This window comes from Cupressus sempervirens, chromosome 10, assembly GCF_028749045.1.
Source record: "Cupressus sempervirens isolate cs-2001-9-10 chromosome 10, ASM2874904v1, whole genome shotgun sequence".
In the NCBI taxonomy this organism is placed as follows: domain Eukaryota; kingdom Viridiplantae; phylum Streptophyta; class Pinopsida; order Cupressales; family Cupressaceae; genus Cupressus; species Cupressus sempervirens.
The window spans coordinates 472,800,280-472,825,214 of NC_143127.1; the positions used below are offsets into that span (position 1 = coordinate 472,800,280).

The 24,935-nt window shown below is 32.3% G+C and overlaps 1 pseudogene; it reads right to left on the bottom strand.

Moving 5' to 3' along the window:
• Nucleotides 1–871: 871 nt before the first annotated feature.
• On the bottom strand, nt 872–24,327 carry LOC149534743 (DNA topoisomerase 2-like; annotated as a pseudogene).
• Between the last annotated feature and the right edge of the window lie 608 nt (nt 24,328–24,935).

Here is a 24,935-nt window from a genome sequence, read left to right on the forward strand (position 1 = left end):
CCTTATTAGTTGAGACTAGCCCAAGCATAGGGACAATGTTCCATCTAAGTATGAATCAAGATATCCACCAATGACTCTCACTTTGAGATCCTTTATTTCTAATGTAGGTCAGCAAGGAAGGTTATGTTGTGCTCTAAAGGAAGAGAATATTCAAATAAGGTTCCAATAACTCCAAAGAATTATCTATATTATGTTGAATATTGAACACATCCTACAATAATTGAGTTCCCTAAAGCCTATTAATATCTACTCCAGTACTTGTCAATATTATATTTGAGAAAGAAGATCTCAACTAAGTGGAGTTTCCCAATTGTGTAGGCAACTCATCTATCAACATTTTTTCCTCAAGGATAGAGGTACTCCAAGTGCACAAGATCCTTCTAAATTCCTCCATATATAGAGGTAGATTCCCATTACAACATGAACTTCCTTAAATCCTCAAATAATTTGCTAGCTATGAGATCAAAATTGAGGAAACGAGTCTACTAGTCTCCTTATTGCACTTATGGTGATTTTACATAATTTGATGGTTCCATATCCTTTGAATAATAAAAGATGATCTTCTTGAATGCTTTTAATAGGTATGAAGAAATATTCTCATAAGAAAAGTGTTCTTCTCTAGAGTGAATCATGAACATATGTCTATAATCATGTTTTTTGAACAACATGCACAAGTAAATCATCCAGATGTCTCATTAACCAACATGTCAAGTTGTTGTTGTCATTGCTCAGTTGGCATCATCCATGAGGTCAAAGATGAGGCTTTCCCTCTCTATCATCAGCATCATTAAGGACATTACTCTGCTCTAATGTTTCAATGTCATGAAAAAACATAACGTTGACAAAGTCCCCAGCACCAATATGACCCAAATCACTCAATTGACTTCACCTCCATAAACAACAATATTTGTTCCTTGAGAAAAGCATTCTTGGACATGGGCTTCTCTCCACTGGTCTCCACCTCCTCCTCCCCACCATTTGCATCAAAGAGATGCATTTTGTTGATACTAATAATAGTGGTTAGCTTAAATTTCTTTGATAGGCCCTCTTGAAGAGCATTTTTCATCTTATCCTTTGATAATGCTACCTTAAAATGGACCTTGGTATCTATACTATGATTATCAAGTTCCTGGAAGATAGATATTCTCATGTTAAAACTAATAAAATTATCCTTGTTAGGCATAGTGTATTAATATATGATTTTAATTAGTATACCATTATTAACAGATCTTTATATTTATTGGTAATCATACTCATCAAAAATCTCTTGTAATCATCAGTCCACTTGTGAACAGGTAATTCAATAATTCTCAATGTGGTGTTCTTAATCTACTCTATAATACCACTAATTGTATAGGTCACACCATTCTCCTTTGTAGTTGTTTGTTCAATCTTTCCCTAAAAGCATAACAGTGACAAAATAGATCCAATTTCTCAACAAAATACAAGTCTAAACAAACCAGCAAAATCTCAAATAGCATATGGAATGCACATTACCTAGAAACCCTTGTACCAAGGCTTCATTCGCTGCATTGGTTCATCATTAAGCAAGTGTCTTACATTTGCAACAACATCTTTTGGATTATAATTTGGCACAAAGGTACTCCAACCTATTACAATCCGTTCACTTCCATTCACAAGTACCATTGGTACGATTTGAACATACCTAAACAATAAAGGAAATAGCAATTAAACAAAGTCTACAAATGATAAGATGAAGTTAAATAAGAGGACAAAAAGCACTCTATGCCTTGTTGCCATGACAGAAAACCTCTAGATGTACAAAAGAATAATCAAAATAAAGACAGAAGGATAAAAATAAATAATCATTACCATATCGATTCAATAGATTTTCCATCTTCTTCCAAATAATCCATGCGAAAATCATCTTCTTTTGGGAACCAGAAGCATGTTATAGATGACAAGCATGTATACACATACCAAGGACTTGTTGCATCCCTACCACCCTCTTAAAAATAAAAGCATTGAATCATAATTAGTCATTTTTTGTTCACAATAAAAAGATGCATTTATTATTTTTTAAATTCTTACCACATTCCTATTTCCAAATTGACTAACCGGAAGAAAAAGTTTGATGGTGTTACTTCCAACAAAGTCTTGTGTCATTCCAATAATTGTGCTTGCAAGGCTCTACTCACCATGATGGTAAGCAGAATGCTCTAAGAGATATCTAGAGAACTAGGCAACCTACACAAGAAATAAAAATGTCATGTGAAAAACTAAGTGTCAGTCAGTACATAGAAGACAAGTGAAACATGTGCTACAAGAGCAACCTTTGCTTGTTTGAAAAAATTCCTCTTGAAACAACAAAAAAAAAAATTCCTTTACCCTGGCTTCAAGCCATCAACCATTGATGGAATAGATCTTTTCATATCATCTCTCAAAAATAGGATGAGCTACTTGTTCACAAAATCCTTATAAGAGATAAGTTTTTCACTCTAATCCAAATACATCCCAAGCTAACAATGTGGTAAACTCACTATTAGTATTATGAAAAAAATAATATCATTTAGTTAAAATTTTAATCCCAATAGCTCAACACTTCCTTCATCACCTCAAGTTGTCTAAACCATTTTTCTCTAGCCTTAGTCTTCTTCTTACTAAAGGTCAATTCAATTGCATCTCCATCTTGCTCATTAACCCATATAAAAAAAAAATTTGCTTTTCCACATTACTAAAATATTCCTTACTCTCTTTAGATGTACTAGTACCCAGACCCTATGTAATCCATGGAGCAAGTAAAATTTTAGTAAGACATCTAATTAAAGAGCCAAAATTCAGAACATAAAACAAAAAAAATCCAAAATTACCTTATAGTACTTTATGGTCCAACCTAATATTGATCCACTTACTGACTCTCTCCAAGATTCATACTCAGGAAGGGTGTAAAAGGATAGTACATTTCCATTTTTGTGTGTTTCCTATATCAAAAAGATGAATGTTTGGGGATGTAGAATATTATGCTCACAAATTGTTGCAATAGATACAAGGAATATATATTAGAGTAAGTATAGTAGTACCATTTACCCTAACAATAGGACTGATAAATTCCACAAGAAATGAAGGAATTTTGAGCAAAAAAAACCAATTGTGGTGTATGAAGTTGATAAGCAATCCCTTGATGTGGGAACCATCATGATCCTACATCAATCAAAGAACAAATTAAAAAAGATCCTCACTCAGATAGGTTCTATCATATTTAAGCATAAGATATGCAGTCTTGGACATAGAAAATGTACTTGATCTATCATTATCATCAAATGGCCATATCTTAAAGATTTAATTTTTTCATATACTTTATCATGTTTAAGACCAATGATTTTTTTTTTTTTTCTATTTCCTCATTTTCTACAATCTATTTATGTGAGGCTTCCCTCACATTAAGTAGCTTACCTCTAAGAGGGAATACACCATAATGATCTTGACTAATAACAGTTATTCCTACTAACTGATATTAAAAAAAAGCCCTAGGATTAAGAAATTCCAATTTATAGATTGATGGAAACAAGTCATAATACAACTCATTTTTCAAACAAAGAACATGCACTTACAGCAAGAGCCTTGGCTGAGTCACCCTCTATTAAAATTAAAGTGCACTTTTCAGATTCCTTTCCACCTACTTTATTCTCATATTTAAGTTTGGGGATGTCATGGTAATATTGTTTCTTAGTTCCATTAGTTTTCTTAAGTTCTTTTCTTTGTTTGAAATCTACCCATGCTAGTATACTTTCAAGTGCATAGTTTGATACTATAGTCATCAAGTCATATAACATCTAAATTAGACCCTATGTAAAAATTACATGTGCTTAAAGATGTGTAATCCATGACAAAAATTAAACCTGCCTTGTTTTAACTATTTATCAATAAGCTTATACATTGAACCAAAACTATTCTGACAAGTTGTCAGGGTGTCCTTTTTTTGGGATTCAAAAGTAGGATTGTCAATCTTAGCATTGATGAAGACCCATAGACAACTCTTGATAGCATGTGGTTTTAGAGAAGCAGAAGCATTTTTATTCTTCTTCTTTACAATGTTTAATAAATAGGTGGCTATTTGAATTTCTATATAGTCTACATGTGATCCACCCTTAATAGTAGTGATCCCATTTACAAAGATGACATGAACAAGAAGTCATTAAATAATGTTAAGGGATGCCACAAACCACAATTGTGTGATAACAATAGTAACCTAGTGAAGCTCTTAAAGAATATAGTAATTTAATGGCAACAACTTCAATAGTTTCAAGGGAATTCAATAAAATTCAAAGAAAGTAGAACATAAACATGAGATAATTCATCTTGTCTATTGAAATTGCCCATCACTTGCAGTCACATTAACTTTCCATCTATCATTTACTTCTATAAAATGTTTGAAAGAGCCAAGAAAAGCATTAGATTTATTATAAAGATAGCATAAAGTAGTTACAAGACATTTTTTACAAATTTTGTAGGTCTTATTAGTTTAAAACCTCTCTTAGAATTAGAATCTTTAACTAGATTTAGGTAGAGATCCACATAGTCTTCAAATCTCTTTATTGGTTAAAAAATTCCATTGAGTTCAACTTTGACTCCCTTTCCAAGTCATCCAACAAGATCAAGTACTCTCTTAATCTTCATCAAAGAAACCACATCAAGTTCTAGGTCATTCATGCTAAACTTAGCCAAATCAAGTTTGAAGGTAATCTTTGTCCAGTTTTCTCCCTCTTTGCACCAAACTAGAATAATCAAAAAAAAATTTAACCAGTTCACATTTTCAGTGCGGGGAACATATTTTCCACATATTCCAAAGACTTATTTTCTAGATGCTTCTTTCCATTCTTGATGCATCTGAGAAAAACATGGTCCATGTTAAAAGTGAATATGGTGTTTCATGACCAATGAAACATTTAACTGGAAATATATACTATGGAGTTTTCTGAATTAGATAACCACAATGGATATTGAACACTCCCATGAAAAATGATTACAAAATCAAATAATACCTTTTCATTATGTCTTTGACCATTGTACTCTTTCCAACACCCATCCCACCTCCAATTAGAAGTAGCACAGGGCTTCTATCATTAGCATTCACTGGAACAACTACACTTGCCCCACTAGGAACATGAGGATAGTGGCCAATAGCTTCAAACTCTTGTAATAGAGTAGAAAAGACATTTTTTATCTTGAGATTCTTTACAACTTGTTTAATACTTTCTTCCTTTCAATATTTTTTTTGGTACATATCAGTTCTGAAAAATGATTGGTAACCTTGGGAGAAAAGCATGGATGCTAGAAAAATGGAAAATGATATGGTATAATGTCAAATTTATAAAATTAACAAGCTAAGGAGATCTACAATGAATGATGAATATTTTTCATATGTGGTAGTAAATGAAGTGGACTTAAATGTAGGGGAAACTCTTAGCATAGTTCAATAAGATCACTACTGTTGTTGGTGATTTAGTTGGAATTTCAAATTTACCTAGATTTTATAAGTGATAAGCATTCAAGAGGAGTGTTCTTGTGAGCTATTATTCTTGAAATATGGATCATAAAAATGATTTTATAGATGAAAAATATTCAATTTTGTGGAAGGACAGTTCTTGTGAACTATTATTTACAAAATATGATTCATAAAAATAATTTGATAGTAACAAAGAATAGAATCCCAAACAAATAATAATAAAATCTAAAAAAAATTAGGTTCAAAATGTCAACCAAATACATATGTGAATATTAATACATGATTCACCTGGTAGCACTATACACAATAGATTGAAGTTTATTCTGAGAAGAATAAATCTGGATAACCTACAAAATTGGTAACAATTTCTTGGATACATGAGCTAGTGTACACAAACTTAAAGAACTTAATGCACTCAAAAAAGGGAATTATTTTTCTCTATGGAATGTGAATACTTGATTAATCATAAACATACAATGATCCTAATGAAATGCAAAGTAACTTTCTATGCAACTATCTAGCTCATCTATTATTAGTTTAAATAGAGATTTAATTTCCACTTTAGGGTACATATCAGAGAGATATGAAGTGATTTCAATATGAACCATTCTAACTAGATATGTCATGTTAGGGGTGTTTTTTAAGACAACTGACATAGTCCTTCCACGAGTTCACAATCTCTTGATAAATCTATCAATAACTACTCTAGTATATTGAACATTCAACAGTTATTACTAAGACAAAAGATAGAGGTGGTCAGTTAAACATATATATATATATATATATTACATACTCTAAATTCATTTTTCTTTGGCATTTGACTTTTCCTTTGAAGATTGATGCTCATTCCTTCTTTCATGAAAGCATTACAGTAGGAGCTTCATTCTATCTCATAACTACATTTGGCTTTGCAAGCAAGGAATGTTGTTATTTAGTTTTTGAAGTCTAAAATTGAAGGTTGGGGACACAATAAAAGGCCTTAGGGCCCAGATAGGTAGAGAAGTAGAGAAATAATTTCACTTCAAAAATTAGGCTTTGGAGATGCCCAATGAAAGAGGGGGGATTAGGCTTTGGAGATGCCAAAGGAAAAGAGTAGGATTATAAGGGTGTGGGGAATTAAAGGAAGATGTGAAAATATGAGGAAGAGGAGGATTACAAGTTTAGTTTCAAAATTTTATTTAAGACTCAATATCTCTTTAGATTGGAATTTGAACCTCTACAAATAGTACCAAAGGGATTATATAAAATCACAAAGTAAACCTCCATATCATGTTATTGTGCTTGGACCTAAGCCTAAATGATTCTAGTAGCTTAGGTTATATAGAGTACAATCTATTTGAGAGATGTTATTGGTGCTTGGTTAGTCTTCCATATACTTACATGCACATAGTCACACATTCAAAAGCACCTAGTAATGTACACAAGATAAAAAAATGATAAGGCGATGACTTTTATAGTAGCACATTCACTAGTTTCATAGGCAAGTTTAACAAATTCTACTATAAGAAGGGGAAAAAATGACATGATTGACATTTCTTAAGTCATAATGGTTGGTGATAAAATCTAGCTACATCCAAAAAAACATGAAAGAGTGATTCAAAGCCCCAAACTAGAAGACACGATGCTAAGCATGTGTGCCTTTTTCTACAAACCATATTTTGTAAAGACATGGACAATGCCTTTACACATCATTTATTACATCAAAATAAACTAAACTCATATGCAATCCCTGATGATGCAGTATGGTGGTCAATTTTTAATATTGTTCTTTAAGTTTTTTTATGTTGTTCATCTTTCATTAATTTTAGAGGACTAATCTTTTACACCCATAACTCAAAATGTTCATTTTAAATTTATTGCATCATTGTAGTTAGCATTTCTATTTCCAAAGAGAAACATGGTGGGGAATGCGGATAAAAGAAATAGAGATAGGGAAAATGGAAATTCTTGTGTCCAAAATAAACTACTTTTCCTAGAAGTACTTCCATATTATTTTTTCCAATACTTCCTAAACTAAGATTTTTAATGCCACAATTTCCCTATGCTTTATCATTATGGTGTTACTTTTATTTTCTATATATTTTTATTTCAATAGTTGTGTGCATCCTCTATAGAATTTTAGAATACTATCTCAAACATTGTATTTATCTATAAACATATGAAATGAGGATCCTTACAAGTCTGCACATAAATAGATCACTATGCATTTCTCCATACTATATAGCTCACAAATTTATAAATTAAGAATCTCCATCTATCACTCTGTTAAAGCCATAATTCTTCACTACATAAATCAAAATTGACTTTTTCTTAAGTTTTGTAGTACTCTTCTTGAATGAATGTAATTTATTTTTTGCAATAGTCTATAGGTCCTTTCTAATTATGCAGAAAACAAGAGGGAAAGAGCACACTAGGAATTCAAAATACTCTGAAGCCAAGGAGATACTTGGAGACTATATGATCAACAACTATAGTTATTATGATGAGTAAAACAAAATTATCCTAGCTAATTTTTGAGATTCTAGGGCCTTACCCTACCAATCTCAAGTAGTACTACTTATAAAGCCCTAGAAGAAAACAACAACAAATAAAATGATAATAATAACATCAAACAGTGTACTTTCTCAAAAGAAGATTCTAATCTACTTTGTTGTTTCTTCATTTTCTTCTTCTTCTCCCAGCCTTTTTAATTATCACAAGGACACCCATATAGTCCAAAAATATTTTTTCCTCTCATGCTTATCAAGGATTGAAAGAAAATCTGTACAGAAATAATATGTGTACCCCTTGAGACCACAAAAAATATTATGCAAAAACACCATTAGTTATGCCTTTAAGAACATTGTAACCTGTGTCGCATTTAAGCATGACTTCTTGATAGCACTAAGTTACAAGACAAACACAATCCCCTACTCCATCTCTATATCACGCCCATTCCAAGGCATTCATATATTCATTTACTATATCCTTTGACCCTGAGCTACATGTCATGTCTATGCATACACACTGCCAAAATAATGGGAGTTTGATGTAGAACTTTACCTCCCCTAAAAGTTCATCCCACTTTTAATCTATTATTACAAAGAATCATTCAGAGATTTCCACTTACCACTTGAATAAATAGAGTCTGATAGTGTTCAATGAGCCCATGTTAAAATTAGTTGTAAAGTTAAAGTGAAAGACTTGGGACTTTCAAAGACATAGACAATCCCTTACATGAAAAAGTATTGGATGAAGAGAACATGATATCTGCACTTTGTTTTAATTACTTATAAGCAAACACTTTGCCCTATGCCTTTGATAAAATAATCATGTGAAAATTACATATAAGGAGATGCTTTGCCCCATGTCTTTGATAAAATAATCATGTACAAAATACCCACACACTATCCTACAACTCTCACAAACTAGGAGAAACACTCCATTCTCAGATTTGCAAGACATTCAACTCCAAACCAAGCATGTCTTGTCACCTCAAGATTAGACGTCATGATTATCAAATTTCTTTGTGAGGCAACCATGTAAGAATAGGCAAAAGCCCCAAAAGTTCTCCTACAACACTCACAATCATTAAAAATGTTGCATTCTCAAAACTATAAGATTGGAAATTTGAAACCACTTGTATTATGTTAGAGCTCTCCTCCATCACAATCATCAACATTGGTGTCCCTTGTAATTGCATATCACTTCCCAAAAACTAATTGTCTTCTTCAAACTATGCTACAAGGAATTGTAAGCATTAACAAAAATGTCAAAGTTAGGTTAACACAAGTGTGTTGCATGCAAATTGTGTAGTTAAGAATAGACACATGTTTTAGAATGTATAACAGTCTACACAAATTTTAGTCATATTGGCTTGACTCTTCTTGTAAAGAATAGACGCATGTTTTATATTGTATAGAAGTATATAGAACATTGGTATAATTAGTTGACAATACTCTTTGTAAAGTTTGTTTCCAAAGAATAATGGGTTTAATAGGTCCTCATATTTGAATTCACTGGTACAAAAACAACAATATATTACTAAATAAACTACTAAAAATTGTAAATATGTGACTAATCTTGATCACATGACCAATGGTAGTTTATTGTCAGACATTTATCTCCCAACCAAATTTATGACTAAACTATTTAAATCATTGATTAGGTCATTGATTTAGTCATTTATTGTTGTTACTTGATAGTTTATGCAGTAGTTTATTTGATAATTTTGGTAGTTTACTTTGTAGTTTATTTGGTGGTATATTTGGTAATTTTTGGGTAGTATATTTGGTAATTGATTTGGTAGTATATTTGGCAGTTGATTTGATAGTATATTTGGCATTTTTTGGGTAGTATATTTGGTAGTTTATTTGGTAGTATATTTGGTAGTATATTTGGTAATATATTTGGTATTTTATTTAATCATTAATTTAGTCATATTAAGGCACTATAGAATTGAACCATTATCCTCCTACTTATAAAGTAGGTGCTCTTCCATTGAGCTAGTACCCTTTAAAGAATAACGCAAAAATTTAACAAAGTTGTCTTCCCAACATTAGATCTACCATGATCATGGTCACTATAACATGATATACTCTTCTCAAAGAACATAAATTTTACTTATTATGAAAAACAATAATCTAAATCTTTATCAATAACAATTCAACAATTTTAAATTCTTTTTTTCAAGTAGTTTAAAATTATATTTCATGTCAATTATAGTTCCCTAAATTATTGTAGTGATAGACTCCTATAAAATATAATTCGGAGCACTTTGGTCACACACAAGTATTGTTTCTTGTGCTAACTTCTCAGGAAAATAAACAAATGATTATGCAATTTATGTCAAGAAAATATACCTTTGTATTAAATAAAAACATCAAACCCCATTAAAAATCACATCTATTAAAAACTACAAAACACAATTAATTGAAATACTCACTTTTTAACATATCGAGGTGCTAAAGGATCAAATATTTCCTCTTCGTTATGCTCAAGTGGGTAAAAGTGTTCAATATTATACCTGATGTTGACATTTATTGAACCTTAGTCTCAAACAACATAAAAATAGGAATTTGATAAAACTAAGCAACATGAAAAGAAAGTTTTTATTAATGATCTATAATTAAGTTATTCCTAGTAATAGGGAAAGTGGTACCAGTTCATAAATATAACAAAGAAATAAATAATATGTTTATGATAAGTTGCTTAAAATAACCTATAACAAAAGGAAATAATGGACTAGTAAGGTCTGGTAGGCAATGGCTATTCTTCACCTATTGATAACCCCAATTACAGGATCAAGTTGGAGATAGAGGAACTATTCTAGAAGTTTTCTTTAGTTAGAAGTCATGGATAATTAGTACAAGATTTGAATTGTAATCCTTGAGAGTAGTGTAATTCAAAGGCTTATAACTGATCTACATTGAAAGTTTTGAAGGTTGTAAATGTAGCTTTTTTTTAAACAATAAAGATTAGCTTTCATCAAGTCATCTCTTCTTATCCACTGTATGAATTTGCTAAGCATTGATTAGCTAAATAGCTAGATATTTTCATTGAACTCTTTATTTGAGAATTTGCAAAAGCATAACAAAAAACAATTAGATCAAAGGTTAAGTCCTATCTCCATCCAAGAAACTACAAAAACCATTAATAAGAAAAACTGACATTACGAGTTTGCTTTCTACTTAGACACTTGGACTAGAATTTGAAGTAGTAACTAGAGCTAATTCCCAACTAGTAGCCCCATTTGACAAATCAAGAAATGTCACCACTACCTACTAGTTCAAGTAATCAATAAATTCCTATAAAAATATAAATTAAAATATCATAATTTACATAAACACCAATAGAGAAGATGCCTAAATAAGACAAATTTACTTTAAGTCATGAGATATATTTACAACTTTGTCAGCTTTAAGCTTAGTCAATAAGAATAATTGTGTTTTGATAAGTTTTGGTGTTACATAGTTCTCTACATTTTAAGGGGAAAAAATTTTTAATTATCATGTTTAATTTTGATTAACCTAAAAGAGTTTAAAGAAATAAAAGCAAGACAAAAAAAAATGTATCAAACAATTCTAAAATATGAAAAATTTAAATTTTAAAAGATATCATACCTTACTTTCATTAAAAAAAAAATTTAAAACTACATGACAATACTATATATTACCTCCACAAACTATATTATATAAAAGAGTTCTTCCAACTCTTCTAAAAGATAATCCATTAATTATTTTTAATTATTCTAATATAATTCACATAGTTTTTTAATACTACATAATATAATAATTATGAGATTTTAATCTATGATAATTATTTAATTTTTAAAATAAGAATATATGAAAAAATAATTTAATTATTAATATTTTTATAAAAAAGATATTACTAAAAATTCACACTACTATTTTATTTATACGTTGTTTTTACTATTTTTAAGTCTATGTACTCCTTTCTTTTAATCTAATTTTTTTGTTACAAAACATCTATATTTTCTTTGTAATGTTTTAACTATTTTAATAAAAAAATTTACTAAAATTTTTATTTGTAGTTTTATTTTTACTCTTTTTAAGTTAATTTCCTCTTTTTATTAGTCTAATGTTTTCTTTTACAAAACATATATATTTTCTTTGTAATCATGTTTTTACCATTATATTTTTACTATTATAGTTTTACTATTTTTAAATCTATTTATTCATTTCTTTTACTTTGATTTTTTTTTCTTTACAAAACATCTTGTATTTTAAAAATGTAATTTCATAAAATCATACTAACATTTTCTTTGCAATTATTTTTTTACTATTTTTAACTCTATTTTTTTATGGATGAAACTTGTGGTTAGTGTAAATGCATATTTTAATGAGTGATTATTAAAAAATAATTATAAAAGGTCTTTTTAAAAATATTTTGAATAGTTTTTAGAAGGAAAATTATTATTGACAATTGTTAATGAGAAAATAATGTGGTGGATTTTATCTTTACGCAATTATTGTCCATCATTTAATTGATTATTTAGCTAACTTAACATTGATCATACAATCAAAAGGTTCATATAATATCTTTCATTGCAAAACTAAAAACTGTGAGATGGAAATATTTAAAAGATACATTTTATATTTACAACTAACTTTTTGTTAGCTAGAGAAAGAGAGCTAGTAGGAAATTTGAAACATCACTGGAACACATAAATTTAACTTCCCTTACATGTTGGTTTGAAGACATGCCAAACTGAAGGAAGAGTTGAAAGATGAACATAGTGGAGAAAGCAAGAAGTAGAAAAAAGAGTACGCACCAGCTAGAAGGGGAGGACTATTCTACTTAAAGAGCTACATTTTAGATTTCACTTTTCTCATTTACATGAATGTAGCATGTAGAAAGTGAAAAAATTATGAAGTGTGCCTTGAAGATAAATGGAAACTTATGTAGCAAGGTTGTAGTTGCAAGGTTTTGAACACATAAAAATTTGTAAGTAAATGTTAGAAAGCTCAGAAAATAGGCATTTGGCCTCACTAAATAACACTATTTTTTAAACAGAAAATAATTTTGGTCAGCCAAATCTGTGAAATTTTAACTTCTCCTGTAAAGTTAATTCTAAGATTTTTGTTTCAGATGTAATTTCTTTTGAGAATTTATTTTTGAGGCTTGAATGTGAAACATGAGTCAATTTTTTTTATTAAACGATTTTGCTAAAAAAAATTCAAAGCCTTGAGAATGTGTGTAGCTTGTATTCTACAACCAAGATTTTTAAATATTTGACGGTCTGGGGTTATAGAAGTTTATTATAAAATATCCTGCACTATATGTTCCAACAATGACAAGAACAAGTTAGAAGTTAGATTTGGTTACCAATGATTCAATATATCTAGAAATGGCTCATTTTCCCACTTTTTTATCATGGATTTGGTCTAACAATAGTTTAAACCAATATTGTTAAAATGTTCAAAACTTATAGAGAACGATTTTCCACATTAGATAATTAGAAATTCAGCAATCCTACATAAATTTCAAGTGGGAATACTTTTATAATAAAAAATGTTATCAAATTGCATCAACTAATGTGTTAGTTTAAGGAACAAGTGAAATGGAGGGAGTGAGGCCTCTATCTAGTCAAGGATTTTGTTGTTTTCAATTTTTTAAAAGAAATGATCAAGTAGAGCCTCTATGTACTATGTGTGTTTGAATAAGATAGTGCACTAATTAATAAAATGATCATTTTGTGGGTTTTCCATTTACTATTTTGACCTAGTTACTTGGTTGTTTGAACACATTGTTATAGTAGTAGCATATTTTTTAAATAGTTTAGAACATATCATCACAAGGCAACATTTTAGCGTTTATTTTTGTTTAGAGTTTTTGACACCTTTTTAATAGTGAGTTTAGTATTAATTTCATTTATGCATTCCGAAGAGTCAATAATGTTTCTGCTAGATTAGTGAATCTAATATCCCCTAAGACATCCAATTGTCTTGTATATATTTGTACCAGATACGTCTTAAGTTCAATTCAAAACCTTTTATGTGCAATCAATCCATACAATTTTTAAGTCTATTTACTCCTCTCTTTCAATCTGATTTGTTTCTTCTACACAACATCTTCCATTTTGATGTCATGCCCAAACTACGTGGGCAAAACACACATTTTTTTTCTTTTTTCTTTTTTCTTTTTTTTTTTTTAATATACTCAAACACCAATTTTATTGGCAAACCTAATTCAAAGGCTCAGCCGGGAAAGAACCAGGAAGAAAACTCGACTTCATTTCCATTACAACAAAATTTGAAATACAAATTACATAGGATATCAATCCCAAATTTCATCAATTTTAATTGAATTTTCTTCATGACCCTCATCAAGGGATTCATAACAATTTCTGCAACACATTTCTAAAAACCAAGGAGGGAATAGAATCTGATCAGGTGACCACAAGCATGACCAAGAACAATTCAAACATGCATATACATACAAGGCTTTCACAATAGGATTCACAATGAATCAAAACTAGGGAAAGGTGGATTTTTCCAACAAGAGATGTCAGACACAACACCAAACTAGGTGCCCAATCGGGGCTAAAAATCAAGAACTTTCATTCTTCCATTCTTACATGCCAAAACTCATACATGGTTTGTGCTGACAGGTAGGGGCCCATAACACCCTACCCTCTCTCCCTCTTCTCATCCTGAGAAGAGACTCTACACTATTGGAGTCCAACTAAAATGACCTTTCCCAAAATTGGCCACTTCTGCCCTCTCCAAGGGTGAGTAATGCCAAAACACCAATGCAAGAACATCTCAAAATTTCAAACATAAACATGAAAGGAAAACATTCAAAAAGCATGGTTTTCAAACCTTCCCAACATACCCACAATCATACAAGCATTCAAACAACAACAAGGTAACATAAGCATGAAACAAACATGAAAATATGAACAAGGGAGATGAGAATTCCTAACTTCACAAAGAGGTAATGGAAAATGAATAAGTTTGAGTAGAGCTTTTCCCTTCCTTTCTCCAATCTTCCAAGACTTCTCTCTAAATGTAGAGATTGGGTAACAACCTCCACTAGTCCAAGAAGGGCCTCTAAATAAGCCTCCAACTCAACCACCAAAGGAATCACTAACTTCTCCCACCCACCTACAAATCTAGAAGCTCCTAAATCAACCCATACTATGGTTAACCACTAAGTGGAGGTGAGGTGAGACAACTCATGGTAGCCATAGTCAATTTTCGCACAAAAGCAAAAAGAGACTTTTTGAGTGGCCTCAAAAGTCAATAAAAGGGGCTTAGGGGTTGGAAAAGACCCCCAACCCATACCCATACCCCTTGGGTATAAATATTTCTTGTCTTAAGCCTTAGGAATAGGTTTAGAGCTAAACAAAGGCTAGGAAATAAATAGGACCATCTAACAACTCTAACAAAGCAAATTAAGTACTAATCCAGATAGGAATGACTAAACTCGATTAAGAACCAAATTAGCAACTGACACTAACTTAAACCAACTTAGGTCCAAAGGTTACACATCTAACCCTAACTAGCATGCTGAAGAACATACACAATTCATGAGTGTCAAGTGACACTATAAGAACATAGTTTACGAACGTTAACATTTACTAATCATAGACATACATCTCACAATACAATACTTGAATTACGAACAACAAGGTTTCCAAAATTAGCACATAGAGGTCAGTTCTATTCCTCCGTCGAGTTTCTCAGCTAATATATCTGTACACTGATTGCACACATCAGTAGTCCCGTAAAATCACATGTACATATATATATATACGTATCAGAAATTCACATAAATTGAAACATACATCAATCTGGGTTTCTTTGATCCTACTTATATCCTTAATCATAAAGATTCCAAAATCAATGTGTTAATCCTACATTTTACTTAATTCATCAACATACTTATACCTAAAACCTTAAATGACAAACATCAAATATTGGGAAGTAACATCACACAGCATGAAATAATATAATATGTTCTAAGCATCAGATAATGTCTCGACATCTTGAGTCGTGAGTATCAAAATAATAGTGTAACAACTAAGGCTACAAAGGGTCAGTGCAAGGCCTCACATCCTCCCCCACTAGGCATGAACTTCCTCCTAGAGTTCATCAAAAGATAAGGGTATTGAGATTGCATCTGTGCTACATCCTCCCAAGAAATCGTGACCTCATCATAACATTCCCACTAAACCCTAACTTGGTCTAGCTCTCGACCTCGAGGAGCTAGGGTCTATCGAGCAATAACATGGATAGGCTCTAGCACTAACTGGCCAACCAACTCCACCTGTAGCCTCCATAACTGTAGCTTGATGCTCAATCTGGCGGTTGTTAACCACTGTGAAAACTTTGTGGGACCTGCCCATGTCTCCAACTGTTGGCTCTGAAAAAGCCCCTCTCTGACCACTGGATGACTATCCTTGCGAACACTCTCTAGCTATATGACCCATGCCATCACAAGTGTAGCATGGCCCTCAGGTATAAGATCATGTATCTTGTGATCCTAACTGTTGTGGGCCTCCTGACCTACTAGACCCACTATATCCACCCATGGAAGACTGCTGAGTCTGCATTGACTATGACTGTGGGGTATCTACTTTCTGATCCTACTGTGAATGCCACTACTTGGGCTTAGAGCCTTGATAACCTTGTGAAGGTTCTTGTTGCTGCCGCTGAGACTATTGGCCCTTAGAGGACCCTAGTGTATAGTTCTGATTCCCTTTCCAAGGGGGTCTCTGCCGAGTAGAGTTTCAGTTTTGAGACCGATCCCGTGATTCTTGTCTACCTCAAGTATCCTCTACCACTAGTGCTATCTCCACTACCTGTCTAAAGGTGGTAGGGAAGGCCATCCAAACTAGACCCTGAAGTGAGAAATTCAAACCCATAATAAATTGATGCACTCGCAGTTTCTCGTCCTTCATGTATTCCACATAAGGAAGGAACTTGAGAAACCTGCTCTCATACTGAGCCACTGTAAGACCTCTCTGATAAAGAGAATGAAACTCCTCTATCTATTTCTGTCGGAAAGGCTCTGAAAAGTACCTCTCTCAGAATCTTTCTAGGAAAGACTCCCATGTGAGGGTATCCATCCTCACTCCACCTATGATCTCCTCCTCATGCCACCAATTGGAGGCATCTCCTCTCAACTAATGAACTGCTAGGCATGCCTTTAGATTACTCCCATAAGGGCATAACCCAAAGCACTACTGTAGGCTCTGTAACCATGCCTCTACTACTATTCCCTTGATGGAACCAGTAAACAATGGTGGCCCAAGTCGAATCAATTCCCTGATATCATCTCCTACATGTCTAGGAGGTCTGTCAAGTGGGGGTCTTCTTTGGTGTATTGACTCACCTTCATGCTCATCCTGCCCCTCTAACTGTCTCAGTGGGGGACTCCTAGTCCTCTCTTTGCCTCTAGGCCCACCTCCTTCAAGACCTTCTGCTTCCACTACAGGAATCTACTGACCTGGCTGAACCACAGGTACTACTCTCTGCTGAACTACATTGATCAATGTCTAAAGTGCATCCAAAATGTCCTGGTTTGGGTTTGGTGGTGGTGGAGGTGGAGGTGGTGGTGGTGGAGGTGGTCCATCCTCCTGTCCTACTCTACCACCTCCCACCCTACAACCTCTACCTCGTCAGTTGCTTCGAGTAACAGGAGACATCCTACACAATTTAATGTTTAGTTTAAGTTTAGGAAGCACAATGGTTTAAGGTTCCTAGTGTTGAAACACAGGCTCTGATATTTGAATATATAATTTTATATAATTCAATATAATGTGATGAATTTTTCCAAGAAAAGAAGTCGTATGAAATCTTTTGAATTAGATAGATAAATGAAAGATCAAATTATGAAAACCTAATTTTATATATATATATATATATATATATATATATATATATATATATATATATATGAAATCTTAGAAATCTCATAAGCCATCCAAATAAATTAAAGATCAAGGTATAAGATCAAGAATATGGTGAGCTTGAAGTAATGTTCTCTATTATAGTTGACACATCTTATAATCAATTCTGGAAATGCAACATCTTAGTACTATTATTATTATATTTAGCAAATAATATCAACATGTAAAATGTGTGTAATAATATGAATCCTCTTTAAAAATGTGGTGGCTCAAAATTTAGCTCATTATTTATTGTATATGTTTAAAAATTGTGCAACCCTATTGAAACATTTTATAAAAACCACTGTGACATTTGGCTACAAACTGACATTTTTAAGTAAATAACTATGATGTAAAACATAATAGTTATCAGGTGACACTTTTGAAAATGTCACTTTTTGACCACTTAATTTTGAATGATCTCTACAAGGGTTTTGTAAATACTACAAAACTAAAACTTTAACTTTAATCTCTTTACTCACATACTTAGCCAAACCCAAAAATATCATAGAAATCCAACTTATGATTTAAAAATTCTAAGTACCCATGTACAAGCAACATATATATCTTTTTGTTGTTTTTTTTATATTGAATAAGTTTAATCAACAATATAGATATCTTTCAACTTGAAATCAACATTAATATACAAAAATGAAGGGAGGTGTTTTAACTATCAAAGGACAATAACCTAGAAGGGACTACACATACTCTTTTTTTACATGAGCATCGAAAATAGCATTAGATTCAAAAAGCTCGACATTAGCAAGAAAAGAATTAAAAACTAGGACTTTTGATAACCATGCTCTGGCTGAACAATAGTACCAATAGGTGTTGTTACAGATATAATACATGTATTCTCCCCCTTATCAATATCTAGATGAAATTTTTCAAGAAGAATGCTAAGCTCATCAATTTTTGTTTGTGTAAGAAAACTTTGATATTTCTCAATGTATTGTATTGCCTTGACTTCATCTTTGTAGATTTGCAGAACTCCATCATGCATCAGCTTCATGAATCTAGACTTTGGAATCTCCAAGTATAAGGATACCTATGACATGATGTAAACATGTATGAGTTTAAGATTAGACTTAGCGAGGCACCTTCTAACATTTTGAAATATCTCCTTGTTTGTTTCCTTCCAAAGAAACAACAGTACTTCACCAGTAAGAGAAAACCAAAATCTCTTAAAAGATAAGTCAAAAGATCTCACATAACCAACCAAAATTTCACACCAAGAGAAACCAATAATATTATTCCAATCAATTGGAGATCCAAATAAAATGGCCTAGGCTTTAATTGCATAAATACAATAAAAAAAAACATGCTCAAAACTTTTAGGTTTATTACACACTTTGCAGGTCACTAGCTCAACATTAATAGATGATAGCACTAACCCAACATAAAGCTTCTTAATCAACAACAACCATCTAAAATGAATAACCTTAGGGTCATAGGGTCCCTTCCAAAAATAATCAAAGAAAAAATGCTAGTTTGAGAAAGGACAATCTAAACCCCAACAATTAACTATATGCCATAACACAGAGTGATCAATTTTAAACATTCCATAGATCTATTTAGTAGAAGTGTTGTCAATAATAGTGTCATCATTCCATTTTATATTTTTGATAAAAGTATCACTATCCATGATTTTTCCAATTTTCTCCTTGCTTATCACTTTGGACAGAAGAGTATAGGTCTTCCTTTGAGATTTTGGGATATCAAACTTACTAGATATCTCATCCCATGACCCAAGCCTATTATTCACCATTAAATCACTAATCATAGAAATACCTTTCTCATTCCATTTTTTTGCAGAGAAATTTTGAGTAAAAGAAAGAGGCTTATTATTCAAATACAAACCCCACCAGATTGATCTACCAATAACAATATATTTAGGAGGTCCCCCATTGACATTCCTATAGGAGATGAACTCCCTCACTTGTGACCATGCAAGCCATAGGGAGTTAAACACTTTAGACCCAAACATCTTCATCTTAAAGTCTCCCATGATAATATCCCAAAATAGAATGCTAGCCCAGTGTCTACCTTTTTTAATTACAAGTTGTTCAACATTGTTTCTCACAAGAACCTTCCAAGCTTCATTCCCCCAAAAAGATTTGAATATCCATTTATCCACAAGAGAGATACCTTGAATTCTAATATCTTTAATACCAAATCCCCAAATTGTTTAGGGAGGCAACACCACTCCCATGTAACACAATGTCTCTTCTTGGATCCCAAGCCATCCAACCACAAAAAGTCTCTAAGAATTTTTTAAAGCATACCAAAATGAGATTTAGTAAACAACCAAGTCAAAGAAAAATAAACATGATGGGAAGAAAGGACCTTCTGCACAACCTAAACTCTCCCAGCCAATGAAAGGGAGTGAGTTTGCCATCTAATATGTTTTCTATTAATATTCTTGAACATCCACTCCCACATATCAGGAAAGGGAGGTTCTAGAGAAAATGGAATACCCAAATATCTAGTAATAGTATGAGGCCCATTCCATTTCCAACACATATACATCCTTCCATCCCATAATAGATGACTTGTGGGGGGCACTTTGCCTCTAGAAATAATGCAAAAAAAATTAAGTCTATTGAGAGCCACATATAAGTTATCTTCAGATAGTTCCAAATAAAGAGCAATGTCATACATGAACTGAGCATTGATCAATTCCTCTGCATTAGGGAGAGTGATGCCCTTAACAGGATGCCCTAAAGAAGAATCCCTTAGTACAAAAAAAAGAACATTAGCAGAAATCACAAATAAGGAGGGTGCAATAGGACAACCTTGTCTGATAGACCTCTGTAGGATCATAGGGTTTGATAATTCCCCATTCACCTCAATAATAGTAGATGAATCTTGAAATAGAATTTCAATCCATTTGTAGAAGTAAGGAGGAAAGCCAAAAGATTTCAACATTCCAATTACAAAAGGCCACTCAACTCTATCATAAGCCTTCTCAAAATCAAGAAGGATCATAGCCACATCCTGCCCACTAGCCTTAGCCAAATTCATAGCTTCCCAACTAGTGATAAGATTCTCCAAAATCTATCCTCCCTTTATGAAACTAATTTGAGTGACTAAAATGGTATTTTTCATAATCTCTGCAATTCTTCTAGCTAGCACTTTAGCAATAATTTTATAGGATAAATTAAGCAGGGTGATGTGCCTCCAATTCTTGACTAGGGATCTATCCCCAACTTTAGGGAGCAACTTAATGACCCCACTATTCACAATACTACCCAAAGAACCAAATTCAAAGGCATCATTGTAATATAGAAAAATCTCTTCCCCAATCCATTCTATATTATCTTTATAAAATTTGACAAGCAATCCATCCTGTCCTAGAGATTTGTCATTATCCATAGCTTTGATAGCCTATTGAATCTCCTCTAAAGAGATTATTCTATTAATATTATCACTTTCAATTTTAGAAACCTTCTTAGGGATCATCTTCAAGCATTATTTCAACTCTTTATGTTGATCTTGAACAAACTCTGAAGAGAACAATTTAGAATAGAAATTGAAAAAAACTCCTTAATAACTTTTGGATCATTTGTTTTGCCACCCTCCACCTAAATATATTCTATCTTTTTTGCCTTTTTCTTAGCCCTAATGATGTTAAAAAAATCTCAATCATATATCTCCCTCTCTTAGCCAATTCATTTTTGCCTGAATCCTTTGCCCTTGGATCTTATATCTATGAAGAAAACCTAATTGATGCTTAATATAAACCAAGTCATTCAAAAGCAATGGGTCATCTAGTTTATTCTAGATAGCAAATTTTGCTTCATTTAATTTGATTTGAAGGTCATTCTCTTCTTCATTTCAATCCTTGGCCACTTTTTTTTCCAATAATTTGATAGATTTTTTTCCAAGATTCCACTAGTTGGCACCATTGTTTAACTAGCCTTAAAGATTGATTACACATTTTTAACAAGAATATCACCATTCTAATAGCCTCTTTATTATCAGGGTCCTTGAGTAACGAGGTATTTAACTTAAATACTTTGCATCTATTACTCTTACTACTAATAATTTCATCTTTATTTATCAGAATCCTCACAAAAATAGGAGAATGATCTGACATTGTAGAAGGTGACACAATTATTGGAGAATGACCCTCTTTAGTCTAAAATGAGAAAATAGAAGATTCATAGTATACCTTGTCCAATCTACAATAGACTTTGTTCTACCGTCATTGATTATTGCACCAGGTGAACCAAATGTCTTTGAAATTCTCCCTATTATTTTCTAGAGGGTCAATCAAATTAAAACATCTTTTGAATTTTAACCAAAAGTATTGTTCATTAACTTTCCAAGAATGTTTCAATCCACCTTGTTTATCACATCCATCTTCCACCATGTTAAAGTCCCCTATAAAAATCTAGTATGCTTTAGGAAATTTATATGAACACCAATCCCATAAAATAGCTCTTTCTCTATAATCATTTGCAACATATATGTTTCATATCCCTATTATTTCCTCCTCATGTTTAAATGTCACCCAAAGTACTCTTTGATATCATGAGCAACCATGTTGCAAGATGGAGTCAGCCTAATTGGGACCAATCAAAATGGCCACTCCACCTTATCCTTTTTCATGTTCAGAATGAAACCCTATAGCTTTGTCCCATAGAAATTTTCTCATACAAGATGCTTGAAAATTGACAACTTTAATTTCTTTGAGACATGATTTCCTTGTCTTTAAACTTATTACACCATTTTCTAACGATATATTTCCTTCCTATCATTTCAAGTCCTCTAAAATTCCAACTATGAATATTAATGATCATGAGGGGGATTAATTAGAGGGAGGCTTTGGAGCCTTATAAAGTCTATTAAAATAATTCAGGATAGCATTCTTGCCACCAACACTACCAAAGATAGAACTCTTCTCATATGTCTTTCTTTTTTTCTTAACAACATCAATGAATTACCCCATAGATCTTCTTCTAAAGTCTTCTAAATCACAAGTGAGGGAGTACTAACCTCCTTAGGTTTACAAACCTTACTTCTAATAACTTATTCCTTCTCCTTAATGGATCTGATGGTAAGCTATTGAGCATTCAATCTGGCAAGGATCTCACCAAGGCTAATCTCAACAGAATCACCTAGAGAGGTCATAGTGAGGGTCATGGGATGAACTTTACCAAGAAGATGTATGGCATGGATAGCCAAGATCACCTCAAACTCTTTATCATATAAAGGATTATCTAAGGAAATAAACCCACCACACTCCAATGAATCAGCTTCAGAAGAAATTTTTGATGACAAAGAGTGATTAGACATACAGTTATCCAATTTTTCATTGGGGGTAAATGGTAAACCATCCTTAGCCATGGCCTCAACATTATTGACCATTTCTGGAACTAATTCTTTAACATTGTTAACTTTCATCTTATCTTTATCAAAATGCACTTTAAGAGCTGGAAATTTTTTCTTTATATGTCTATTAAGCTTACAATGAAAACAAGCATGCAAATTACCTAACAAATAAACCTCCCATGAGAAATTCTCTCCTTCTAGGTCTAGAGAAATAATATTAGGAATAACTAAATTGAGATCAAGGGCCACAAGAACATGTGCATTCAAATGGCGGAGAGTAACTCTAGATTCTTCAATCTACAAAACAGACCCTGAGGGATTTAAGATATGCAAAATAAATGGCCAAAATTCAGCTAGGAAATTTTTAATTTCCACCCAATTCAGCATGGATCTTTTTATGACTTTTTCAGAATTACTATTTAATGACCATGCATATGCTCTAAATAAAGAATGATCAACATTCAAAAACCCTTTTTTTAGGATTCTCTCCTACATATTATGGTTTTTTTTTTTAAATAAAAAAGAACCCTTTTTGAAGCATTCTACAAAAACTAACATGTAAACCAAATTTCTTTACCCAAATAGAATTTAACCATTCATCAAGAAATTTATGTGAAGGTAAAGCATTAACATCTAAGGAAACAAAGAAAATGGAAATATTTCTTAACCAACTCTTCTCTGCTCTAACAACTTTAACCATATCCTCATTGGGAGACAAGGTTAGGGTTTTCAAATCATCAGAAGGGTTCCTACCATCTTCTTGTCTAGGAGTGACTCCACCACCATCTCTAACATCTCATCTATCTCCATGGGTTGTGGTTCTTCCCACTCCATTAGAACACTCTAAAACTAATTTCCTTTCAAACTTACTCTCAAAATAAGCTTACTCAAGACAAACTGGTACTAAAATATCAATAAGAACTACTTTACAGGAAGGCTTCTCACTCTTTTTCTCAAAGCTAGTAGTGCCCATGATATCTTCATTGAAACCTTCCTTTCCATCATTACCAAAATTCTTTGGTTTATCATTGCCTAAAGTGCTTTCCTCCACCATTTTATCATCATTTTTACAAAATGGAATTCCATCTGACAGTTCACTTGTCGCAGCCTCATCATTACCACCCATCTGCTCTATGTCACATGCATAAGCCAACGAAGGAGCCAAATAGCCTAACTAAATGGGCAAAGAAGAAAAACCACACATAACCTAATGGCAAGATAAATGCAAAAAAAAAAGTTAAAAATCATGAACGATATGAAAGACAAAAAATCAACAAACAAAAAGTAGGACAAAGCAAATCAATGAGGTGTAGGGCCATCAAGGCTAGCTAGCATTGTCACATGAATTCTGATGTATTTAATCTGTACAAAGTTTCTGAATGCCTCCATTGATCATGTTTGTGGTGTTTTTTTTTTAAATTCCCACTCTTTTTTTCCTACCCATGTACAAGCAACATATTTATGTTTGTGGTGTTTATGGATTGGTTTTTGGCATCATTGGTGATGCTTCTTATACAATAGTACCATTTGTATTAGGATGTACATACATGTCTAGTCCTTATACAACTATACCATTTATATTAGGTTGTTCAATCATTCCTTATTTTTTGTGTGTTGTTATATTTTTTTGACAAGATTATTTTTTGAGACCATTACTATTGGGTGTCCCTTAAAAATCACTTCATCGGTCTTGTGATAAGTTCTCTTTATATGAAAAATTAGAGGAATTATTTT